Source organism: Sus scrofa, chromosome 10 (genome assembly GCF_054392235.1).
Source record: "Sus scrofa isolate SSC_HxYL_T2T_F1_AM1 chromosome 10, Sscrofa_HxYL_maternal_Yorkshire_Landrace_v2.0, whole genome shotgun sequence".
Lineage (NCBI taxonomy): Eukaryota > Metazoa > Chordata > Mammalia > Artiodactyla > Suidae > Sus > Sus scrofa.
Window position 1 is genome coordinate 17594834 of NC_139392.1, and position 12134 is coordinate 17606967.

Below are 12134 nucleotides of genomic sequence, written 5' to 3' on the forward strand. Positions count from 1 at the left end.
ATATAGGCCAGTGGATATAGCTCTGATTCAACCCCAGCTTGGGAATTCCATATGCTGCAGGTGTGGCCCTAAAAAGCAAAAAATAGTAATAAAAATTTTTTTTTAAAAAAAGGTACAAAGCATGGGAGTTCCTGTCATGGCACAGCAGAAACGAATCTGACTAGCAACCATGAGGTTGCGGGTTTGATCCCTGGCCTCACTCAGTGGGTTAAGGATTTGGCCTTGCCATGAGCTGTGGTGTAGGTCGAAGATGTGGCTTGGATCTGGCGTTGCTGTGGCTCTGGCGTAGGCTGGCAGCTGTGGTTTCGATTAGACCCCTAGCCTGGGAAACTCCATATGCCTCAGGTGCATCCCCCCCCAAAAAAAAAAAAAAAAAAAAAAAAAAAAAAAGAAAGTTTAAAAAAAAGGTGCAAAGCCTGACATTCAAGCTGACCAAAGGAAATAGAGGTCAGGTAGAAGCTCTTGAAGTGTCTAGGAGCTAAATATTACTTTGGACCCACTAGACACAAGGTATAGATATAAGGGCCTATTTTAAGATCTTGCCACATAACAGTCAGAGTTGACAGTGTGCCCTATGAGGTCAGGCTGCCCCTCCTCAGGGCCTATATGGATGGGCTGGACTGTGAGAGTCATCACTGCTGGCATCTTTTAGAACTAGAACAGCTGTGGACTGAAGCCACCAGCCTACAGTTACCTCCCTCTGTGCCCTACCGTGATGCCTAACACCTTCAACAGTCCAATACAGTTAGGGCCAAGTTGGTAAATATCTTTCACAAGTGGGATACATTGGAGAGTTTGTATGCACTGGAGCTAAAATTCAAATGGATTTCTCCCTTAATTGGCTGCTGCGGCATTCTGATTCAGAGTGGAACCCCTGAAGGTTAAATAGTAAACCATTGAGGAGCTATGAACCATGGTTTAAATGCAAATTACCTTGTAAAGGAAAGTCATGAGAAGAGATAACCAAGGTAAAACATCCTCAACTCAAAAAGCAATCGGGGATGGAGTTCCTGCTATGGCTCAGCGGTAATGAACCTGACTAGTAACCATGAGGAGGCAGGTTCCATCCCTGGCCTCCTTCAGTGGGTTAAGGATCCGGCATTTCCATAAGCTGGGTGTGAGTCACAGACGAGGCTTGGATCTGGTATTGCCGAGGCTGGTATTGTGGTTGTGGTGTAGGCTGGGAGCCGCATTTCCGATTTGACCCCTAGCCTGGGAACTTCCATATTCTGCAGGTGCAGACCTTGAAGAAAAAAAAAGCAATCAGGGAATTCCCTTGTGGCTCAGTGGGCTAAGAACCCCACTAGTATCCATGAGGTTGCAGGTAGGTCGTAGATGCCGCTTGGATCTGGCATTGCCATGGCTGGTGTAGGCCCGCAGCTATAGCTCCCATTAGACCCTTAGCCTAGGAACATCCACATATGCAGGAAGAATAACAAACAATTCCCTCCCCAGCCCTCTCTTGCCCTCTGCTTGTCTCTATTTTTTTTTTTTTTTTTTTTTTTTTTTTTTGTCTTTTTGCCATTTCTTGGGCCGCTCCCGCTAGGCTAGGGGTCTAGACCCAGGCTAGGGGTCGAATTGGAGCTGTAGCCACCAGCCTACGCCAGAGCCACAGCAACACGGGCAACACGGGATCCGAGCCGCGTCTGCAACCTACACCACAGGTCACGGCAACACCGGATTGTTAACCCACTGAGCAAGGGCAGGGATTGAACCTGCAACCTCATGGTTCCTAGTCAGATTCGTTAACCACTGCGCCACGACGGGAACTCCCTGCTTGTCTCTACCTTACCTGCACTTCAGTGTCTGCTAACGCATCTTCCTGTAGCAAGTTCCATTTAGCTACTTCTCGCCCCTTTTCCTCGGCCTACCTTTCCTTTCCCCATTATGTGTCCTTTCTCTTTCCTTCTTTTGCCTTCTTACGTTCCAACTGCTTTCTTTTCCCTTAACGTCTCATAATAATACACGAAAATACATTTTTAAATATGTATTAGATATCACCTGTCTCAAAGGAAAAAATATCCTTTCAAGGAAGTGCCTGGTAAGTGCATAATTTCAGACAAATAACATAAAGTTAGTGCTTATTAACCCATTCATCTACATTTAGATGAACTGCCTTACCTAGAAGAGACGGCGCTGAAGGCACTGAAGGAAGAACATGCCAGGTAGATAATTTTTCCTGATAACTGGCGGCAGGTAGAGAGATGAAGGAAAAGTCTAGGCATGAGACAGACACTCCACGAGGGCTCTGAGAAATGCAAAAATCGGAGCCAATGTTAATAGGGAGTCTGTTCTGAGCATTTTTCTCACATGGTTTCTTTGATGCTGACAACACCTCTAAGAATTAGGCAGTATTATTATCTCCAGATGAGGAAACAAGTGTAGAAAGTAAGTGGCAGACATGGAACTGGGACCCAGTCTGTCTGTTACCAAAGCCCATGGTGACAAAACCAAGAGACACTTCACCAGATCGATAGTTCTGTCTGTTAGAACAAAGCCAAGTGGTGAAAAGGAACAACTAAGATAGTGGGAGGGCGCGTGGTCCCACTAGACTACGCTCATTCAGCTTCACACTTGTGGTCCTAACAGTTGCTGGCACAGACTGGAAGCTGAATAAGTGATTACGGAACGCATGAACAGGATTCAAAGCAGCAAGCATTGAAATTTCTGAACTGGAAAAATCATTATCTTACCCAATTCAGGAGTCATGCAGCCTCTGCGTAAACATTCCCAGGGACAATCCTCCTACAAAATAAGAGTCACAGTGGGCCACATTTTAATTTTTTTTTCTTTTTCCTTGTCTTTTTGAGGGCCACACCTGCAGCACAAGGAAGTTCCCAGGCTAGGGGTCGAATCAGAGCCTCAGCTGTTGGTCTACACCACAGCCACAGCAACATGGGATCCAAGCCACATCTGCAATCTATACCACAGCTCATGGCAACACCAGATCCTTAACCCACTGAGCAAGGCCAGGGATCGAACCTGCATCTTCATGGATACTAGTCAGATTGATTTCCACTGAGCCACACTGAGAACTCCTGGGCCACATTTTTGCTACAACAGTTCAAGGCCTTCAGCTCCCATGTACACAGAGGCTTTAAAATATTTTTCTGATACTCCTACTTTGGTGACGTTTCATCTGTCATTCACTCTTTAAAAATCACTGGAGGAGTTCCCATCGTGGTGCAGTGGTTAACGAATCCGACTAGGAACCATGAGGTTGTGGGTTCGGTCCCTGCCCTTGCTCAGTGGGTTAACAATCCGGTGTTGCCGTGAGCTGTGGTGTAGTTTGCAGACTCGGCTCGGATCCTGCGTTGCTGTGGCTCTGGCGTAGGCTGGCAGCTACAGTTCCGATTAGGCCCCTAGCCTGGGAACCTCCATATGCCACGGGAGCGGCCCAAGAAATGGCAAAAAGACACACACACAAAAAAATCACTGGAGTATAATATGAATATACTTAACCCTACTGGACTGAATACTTAAAAATGGTTAAAATGGCAATAAGTTTTATGTGGTTTTCACAATTAAAATGTTTTTAAAATATAAGAATGTAAATATCTGTGTATATGAAATATATGTAATCTTGAAATATACATCATGAAAGTTGGTGGCATAGACCAACTTTATTCATTTCTTTCAGAAAAAAACTAAAATCTAATGGACAACTAAGCAAGTCTCTTTGTCTGGGAACTTGATGCTTAGCTGTTAACTGTGAGGAATACCCTCTTAGCACCACTCTTAGGTCTATTATTCTGAAGTTTCAATAACTCATGTTTCTCTTCAGTATTCTGTGTAAACATAAGTTTACATTTTCTACGGTAGTTACTACCTTACAGTTATAGTTATCCCTCAGTATCTGAGGAGAATTGGTTCTAAGATCCCCTCTCAGGTACCAAAATCCACAGATGCTCAAGTCCCTTTTATAAAATGCATAGTATTTACATATACCTACCTTATCCTCCCTTATACTTTAAATCATCTCTAGTGTACTTATAATAACTACTACAATGTAAGTGCTATGCAAATAACTGTGAATATGACAATATAAATGCTATGCAAAAAATCCAAGTTTTGCTTGTTGGAAATTTCTGGAATTTAAAAATATTTATTTTTGATCTACAGTTGATCAAATGCATGGATATGGAACTCATGAATACTGAGGGCCCACCCAGAAAAGTGTTAAGTTAGAACAGTCTATTAGGATAGTTGAGAAATTCAGTAAATTTGCATAATACAACTGTTCTAAAAATGTACCTGACACTTGTTTTGAGCAGACAAGTAAGACATAGAGACATAAAAATGATTTCCATGAAGGAAGATTTTTCTTTTTTATTACACTCACAATCCTCTAGAAATAGGAGACATGAGAAGGGCACTGCAGGCAAAAATTTTTGTTGTGGTCTACACAGAAAGGAATGGGAGAAGCAAGGTAAATTAGCAATACAAACTTATGATTGGCTAATTTGAATAATTTTGACAGGCTCTGGGATATAGGGATGGTTTCCATTTGTCCAATGCCTAGGTCCTGTGATGATTAGGGCAGGGGGTAGTATCCTAGACTGAAGAAGTATGAGAAAAGAAAATTGCTCAAGAGTGTTGTTTGCATATCAAAAGGATGCTGTCGGGAACGTTGTTTGTCACTGTAGGAATTAGTTAACCCTAGGAGAGCAGTTTCCCAGATCTGTAAGGCTCCAAATGCCAGAGCATCAAGAATACAGAAAGTAAGAAAACATAGTTAAAGCAACTATATTTGGAGGCAGACATGTGAAGATGTGTGAAGACACTAGGTAAGTGGTAGACAATGCGGAAAGAAGCTTACAGAGCCCCATTCTAAGTTCCATTTTCCTGACCATCCAATATGCTGCAGGCACAGTCTGTTGAACCTCCTTCCACTACTCCATTCCTTTCCTTGAGTCTTTATTACCGTGCCCAGTCTCTGAGGTTTTGCAAAACAGTTGCTATAGCCATAACTATTGTCTGAATCTGCTTTTAAATATGATAATATGATATATCCAATTATATTTTAAGATATTAAAAATTCTTGTTTACATTATAATTTATGGACAGATGATCTTCCAAATTAATGCCAACATATAATAAATCCCCAGTAATTTAAAATGTTTATCATGTGAAACTGTCTAATTTTTTTTCTACTTTGATGTTCCTCTGTCTTTATATTTGTTTCAACTCTTTCACTAGAATCATATTCTTATTTTTTCTCTGTGCATTCTTGGGATATTTCTGCTCAGTAGAAATACAATATCAAACTTCATTGTTTTATTAAATATATGAAACATCAGACTCTCTGGATAGTGAGTCAAAGTTGCCGAAGGATATGTATTTCTTTTTGTCTGCTGTCTATTATGACAGCAGGTTCAGAATGGTAAAGATCATGCTGTTTGTAGTATTAACTGAATAATTGAGAACTGATATTTGCAAGGAAAAAGCTAATTGCCCTGTAGCCTTATGCCATCATCAAGAGAAATTCAAGCATTTTTTATTTTCTCCACAGATGAAGTGTATTTTTCTTTGGTTTTACTTCTATTGAGTTTGGTTAATCCCTTTTGAACCAGGAAACACAGATTCACTATATATAGACTCTCCTTTGCACAAAATCTTTAATATCTTGCACTTATTAACATATAGTTTATCTGTCATTTTAATTGTGCCCACACAAATTGTACTGATTTATATTTAACCATACCAAATTTCATTTGCAGTTCTTTGTTTTCTTGATTTTCATCAACAGTTGAAAGTGAGTTAGCATAGTACTTTGAAACGTTTACTTTGTAAATAGTGATGATGTAATGTTCCCCCACAATTATTTCCTTTAAAGTTATTTAGTTTTTTAGTTTTGTTTTTTGTTTGTTTGTTTTTATTTTTTGCTTTTTAGGGCTGCACCCGTGGCATATGGAGGTTCCCAGGCTAGGGGTCTAATCAGAGCTACAGCTGCCGACATACACCACAGCCAGAGCAATGCCAAATCCAAGCCACATCTTCAACCTACACCACAGTTCACGGCAATGCTGGATCCTTAACCCACTGAGCGAGGCCACAAATCGAACCCACAACCTCATGGTTCCTAGTTGAATTTGCTTCAGCTGTGCCACAACAGGAACTCCTAAAGTTATTTAGTTTTTAATGTTGAGGGAAAAGGAAACTCAGCTTACATTGACTTTCTCTGCTTTAAATTAATTCTCCAGTTTCTTTCTTTCTTTTTTTTTTTTTTTTTTTTTTTTTTTGTCTTTTTGCCTTTTCTTGAGCCGCTCCTGCGACATATGGAGGTGCCCAGGCTAGGGGTCTAATCGGAGCTGTAGCCACCAGCCTATGCCAGAGCCACAGCAACATGGGACCCAAGCCGTGTCTGCAACCCACATCACAGCTCACAGCAATGCCGGATCCTCAACCCACTGAGCACGGCCAGGAAACAAACCTGCAACCTCATGGTTCCTAGTCGGATTCCTTAACCACTGCGCCATGACAGGAACTCCAATTCTCCAGTATCTTCACATAACTATGTCCCCTCTAATTTTCAAAGTGTAGTCTGATTGCATAAACCTGGAAAAATCACTTTCTTCTTTTATTACATTTCCCCTTATATAAAAGTTAATAATTCAGCTACCACAGATCATACTGTGAAATTTCATTAAGAAACCACCACAGGAGTTTCTGTTGTGGCTCAGTGGTAACAAACCTGACTAGTATCCGTGAGGACGAGGGTTTGATCCCTGGTCTCACTCAGTGGGTCAAGGATCCAGCGTAGGTGGCAGACGCGGCTCAGATCCCTCCTTGCTATGGCTATGCTGTAGGTCGGCAGCTGTAGCTGTGATTCGACCCTTAGCCTGGGAACTTCCATATGCTGCACGTGGGCCCCCCCCAAAAAAAAGCTGAAAAGGAAGAATGGGAAAGGAAAGGAAAGGAAATGAAAGAATCTACCACAGTGACACAGCGATGTGCTGCTTTGGGGGAGAGAAGACATGGTTATCCGGCTGCACCAGTCTTCCTCCTAACACTTCTCCACAAGCCTAAAATTCTGATACACAGGTTTCTGCCCAGTTCTAGAGTTTCAGATTTTGTTTTTTTATGAAGTAACCATTGCCCATGCCATTTAGGTATATACTGCTCATACTAGGCATCTCTACTTCCTAAATAAAGGTGTGGAATGGATTCACTCCTGAATCCTAGAAACTTCATTGCTGGTTTAAAGATTGAGGTTGTTCAAAGGAAACTGTGAAGGAATCATTATGCAATCCTTCCCCCGCACGACTATAGAATGTTAGTTTTAAAAGGAATGTAAGGTCATCCCACCCACCTCTGCATTTTAGAGATGAGGAAACCGAGCTTTGGGAAGGTTCAGGAATCTTGAAATTTGCCCAATGTGACAAGACTAGTAAGTGGTAGGTCCATATGTGTGTACTTTCAACAGCCTGCAATATTGATATTTATTTCATTAGTTTCTTTTTAAAATGCATCTTAATACTTAAGGTAAAAGTATTTTAACAGAGCCTGGTTGAATTTTTGAGGTATCAAAATATGACTAAAATAACCTGTTGTGTCTCATTTCTTTATCAAAGTGTTACTACTGTGGCTTAGGCCCTTTAACAATGGTTTCTAAGCAATCATTACTCTGAGGGGACATTCAACATGTTTAAGAGAAGGACATCATAGACATTGCCCAACAATTGGTGTGTCTGTTGTGGTTCTACTAGCTATGTATTACCATGGGTATATTACTCAAAAATGAGACAATGCTCCACACTAGAAATAAAAAAAATTATCCCCAGCGGTGATCACAATGCAATGAAAATACAATACCAAGGAAAGCTATAATATTTCCATGATCATATTTGTTCAACACAATTTGTTCTTTTGTCAGAAATTTTACAAGGAAACAAAGAAATTTTCTCCTGCCCACATGATAATTCTAGTGGATTAACCATTAGATATAACTATTGGTAACGGTAACAGAACTGAGCTTCTGGAACTGGTAAGACTGATTGCCTACTCATGTTAGAATTTTTAATACATTATAAAATAAACTCTGGCTATAGTTATCCGTGTATATAATTTGCGGCGTTGTTACATTGGGTTTGGTGAGTGAGTACATAATGATACCCTTTACTGGCAACCTTGAGTGGAGCTAAATTTGTGTTTGCTGATTTGCTACAGAACTTCATGGAGTTCCCATCGTGGCTCAGTGGAAACGATTCTGACCAGCATCCATGAGGATGCAGGTTTGCTCACTGGCAGCTGCAGCTCCAATTCAACCCCCAGCCTGGAGACTCCATGTGCCACGGGTGCAGCCTAAAAAGATTAAAAAAAAAGAAAGAGGAGTTCCTGTTGTGGCTCAGTGGTTAAAGAATCTGACTAGGAACCATGAGGTTGCGGGTTCGATCCCTGGCCTCACTCAGCAGGTTAAGGATCTGGTGTTGCTGTGAGCTGTGGTGTAGATCGCAGACGCGGCTCGGATCCCGCGTTGCTGTGGTTCTGGCATAGGCTGGCAGCTACAGCTCCGATTAGACCCCTAGCCTGGGCACCTCCATATGCCGCAGGAGCAGCCCAAGAAATGGCAAAAAGACTATAGATAAATAAATAAATAAATACATACATACATACATAAATAAAAGAAAGAGAGAAAGAAAAAAAGAAAGAAATCCCAGGGAAGAACTCCTAGGGCAGGAAATGTTAGCCAAAGGAAAGCATTGGGAAATCTGGCTAGGCAAACAAATAACAATAGTCACTGTAGTCTATTACATAAACTGTAGTCAATCTTACTTTGGAAAAAGGAAGTTTAGAAAGGCTGGTCACCAGTCAGTGAAAACTGAAACCCACATGACTTTAATAACTTTTAAGACTGCAACATAGTCACTCATTTACTGAAGACTTTTCTAAAAAAATTTTGTTTTGGACTTTAGGTCAACATATTTTGCACTGGATTTTCTCCCTCCATGAAAAAATAATCGTTTCATAAAAATAGCTTCATGAGCCTGCAGTAAAACAATGGTGAAAGAAATACAATTTTTCCTATTGCAGACAGACGGTTGAGATTTTTTTGCATTTATGTCATTCAAAAATGATTGTTATAAACTTCCAACTTGGCAGAAATGTACTCCCAATGGAGGAAAAGAAAAAAAAATCAAGCCAATCTAAAGGCATGAAAATTTAAATAAAGTAGTTAAGAACAAGCACAAAATAGAACATTTTACATGTTTTCATAAGAACTTAGACGTCAGGCTTCCTGATTCAAAAAACTACACTTTAGGGATTTGACTTTAGCAAAATGATTACTTCTTCTTTTGCTGTACCTTCTACCTAAATCCAGAAAAAACACTGTAATGAAGCACACGCGTTCAGAACATACATCATCCAAACATAAGGAATTCCAAAGATTTTCATAGCAATGATCATTTCATCTCCTCAGCTGTAAGTCCGTCTTCCCATTTGGCCATTGAATGGTATACGATAGCATAACATTATAGTTTATATTTCTCGGGCATATTATAAGCCATATTAAATGTGCTCTATAGCTGAATCAACATGAGAATCTGAACCTCTGGAATTTCCTGGTCATTGAATGTCTAAATTCATAACACTGTTGTGTTACACTATTTCTGGACAGTTTCATAAAAACAAGCACCATTTTAGGCTTTGTCTTTTCAAGCTTATATTTCCTTCCACTCATTAGGCCACTGTGGCTCCCCAAGCCTGCAACAAGGGTTTCTGTCAGCCAAAGTGGAATTGAGCAAATGTGGCACTAGTGAATTCCAAAACTGAAACTCAATAATATTTTATTTTTTTCTTTGGTTTTTTTTTTTTTTCCTTTTCTTTTCAGGGCTTCGCCTGTGGCATATGGAAGTTCCCAAGTTAGGGGTCAAATCAGAGCTGCAGCTACTGACCTATGCCACAGCCACAGTCACACCAGATCCGAGCTGCATCGGCGACCTATACCACAGTTCCTAGCAATGCTGGATCCTTAACCTGCCGGGTGAGGTCAGGGATTGAACCCACATCCTCACAGATACCACATCGGCTTCTTAACCCTCTGAGTCTCAACGAGAACTCCAAAAGCTCTTATTAATATTTTAAGGAGACTCTATATGAAGCAATTTCTTTGGCCGCACCTGCAGCATGCATAAGTTCTGGGGCCAGGGATGGAAATTTTACCACAGCTGTGACCGGAACCACAGCAGTGACAACACCAGATCGTTAACCCACTGAGCTACCAGGGAACGCTAAAGTAATTGTGTTTTAATTCCTAAAATCATCATTGACCCTTCCCACACATTTCTGCCAAGCAAGCAAGACAGAAGCTGTTGTGAAAACAAGGAAACATTAGTGGCTCTTATGGTAAAACATAGGCTCTCTGCTTCTCCATGACCTTTGGCAATAAATGCTAATCTGAACTGGTGTAGAACAGAGAACTTAGACTTGGTTTCTCTTTACTCACGATTTCATTTTAGTAGACAAGTTATAAAAGTCAAATCAGAGAACCTTATGTTATCCTCTACTTTGGATACCTAATAAGCCCACACATACTATTCTGTCCTAAGTAGATTATGTATGAAATTCTAAATCTTGGCATTGCCATCTAGCCCCGAAATCATCTGGTTCTCTGCTGTCACTTGTCTTTTTTTTTTTTTTTTTTTTTTTTTTTTTTTTTTTTTTGGGTCTTTTTAGGGCTGCACCTGTGGCATGTGGAGGTTCCCAGGCTAGGGGTTCAATTGGAGCTATAACCGCCGGCCTGCACCACAGCCACAGCAAGTCAAGATCCGAGCCGCGTCTGTGACCTACATCACAGCTCTCAGCAACACTGGATCCTTAACCCATGGAGTGAGGCCAGGGATCGAACCTGCAACCTCATGGTTCCCAGTCAGATTCATTAACCACTGCGCCACGATGGGAACTCCAAGACATTTTAAACTGAAACTCAAAATTGCCAACATTCTAGAACATAGCAGGAACATACTAAGTCTCCAGTTCAGATCAGAATCTTGTTTGGGGATGCTTTTTCCTTATGGTCCTTTGTATAATGGTTTGATGTCCAAGCTTTCTTCTCTAGTCTGAAGGCCAGATCAGTGAAAAGTTACATAGATGATGATCATTTTGATGATAGTATGATGATGATGATATTGAAGATGACTTCACAAACATTTAAAGAGCATTTACTACAAAGCAGCCACTGTATTAAGTACTGCCTGTCCCGCACCAGTGTTGCATATACTGCATATTTGTTCTTACTTGACTGGTTAATAAGGGGATATCAATATAATCAGGATTATTCCAATTCATAAGTGATTCTCCCCAGCCTGTGAATATTTGGCAGCTCAATGCACACATGTTAATATTTTACAGTCCAATGCATACCATGTAATAAGGTTTAAAAAAAAAGGAACAGGAAGTCATGAAGTAATCCAGTCCCAACACTGTGCCCATTCACTCCACGTTCTTCCTCTTGGCTCTATCTGGGAAGTGCTCAGTGGGAGTTTTCCTGGATCTTGGTGCATTTTGCCCTCATCTCTGTAACTTGGCAGCATCTACCCTTACTCATACCTTCTTCCATCAGGCAGCCATCACCTTCTATTAAAGGCAAGTCGCATATTTACACAGCATTTCTTTTTTTAGGAAAGTTTAACTGTGATGTGTCTTATTAGGATAAGTATTATTCTTGTCCACGGTTTGGTTACAAAGTTGCATAGATTTTGAGCAGCCTGACTCAACTCTGGTTTTCCTTCTTTTTCCCCCACAAACCCTCTTACTTTTAGTGTGCAAGTTTGCTGAATGAACGGTTTGTCGTTTCTGCCCTTAATGCAGAAATGCCTGCTCTTTGCCAACATAATCTTTTTCAGTTCTTGTCACTGTTTTACGGCAGAAGTGTTATTCCCATCAGCTGATGAAAGGAAACCAAGACTCAGAGAATTTAAGTAGCTTGTCCCAAATCTTGTTGTAATGAGAAGGCAAGATGACTTTGAGTCAATACATAACACCCTACTTATTACCTGGCCTCATACATTCCTAATCCAGACTTGCCAGTCTTAGGACCAAAGTGAAGGCACAGGAGTTCCCGTTGTGGCTCAGTGGGTTAAGAACCCTACTAGTATCTACAAGGATGCAGGTTTGATCCCTGGCTTCTCTCC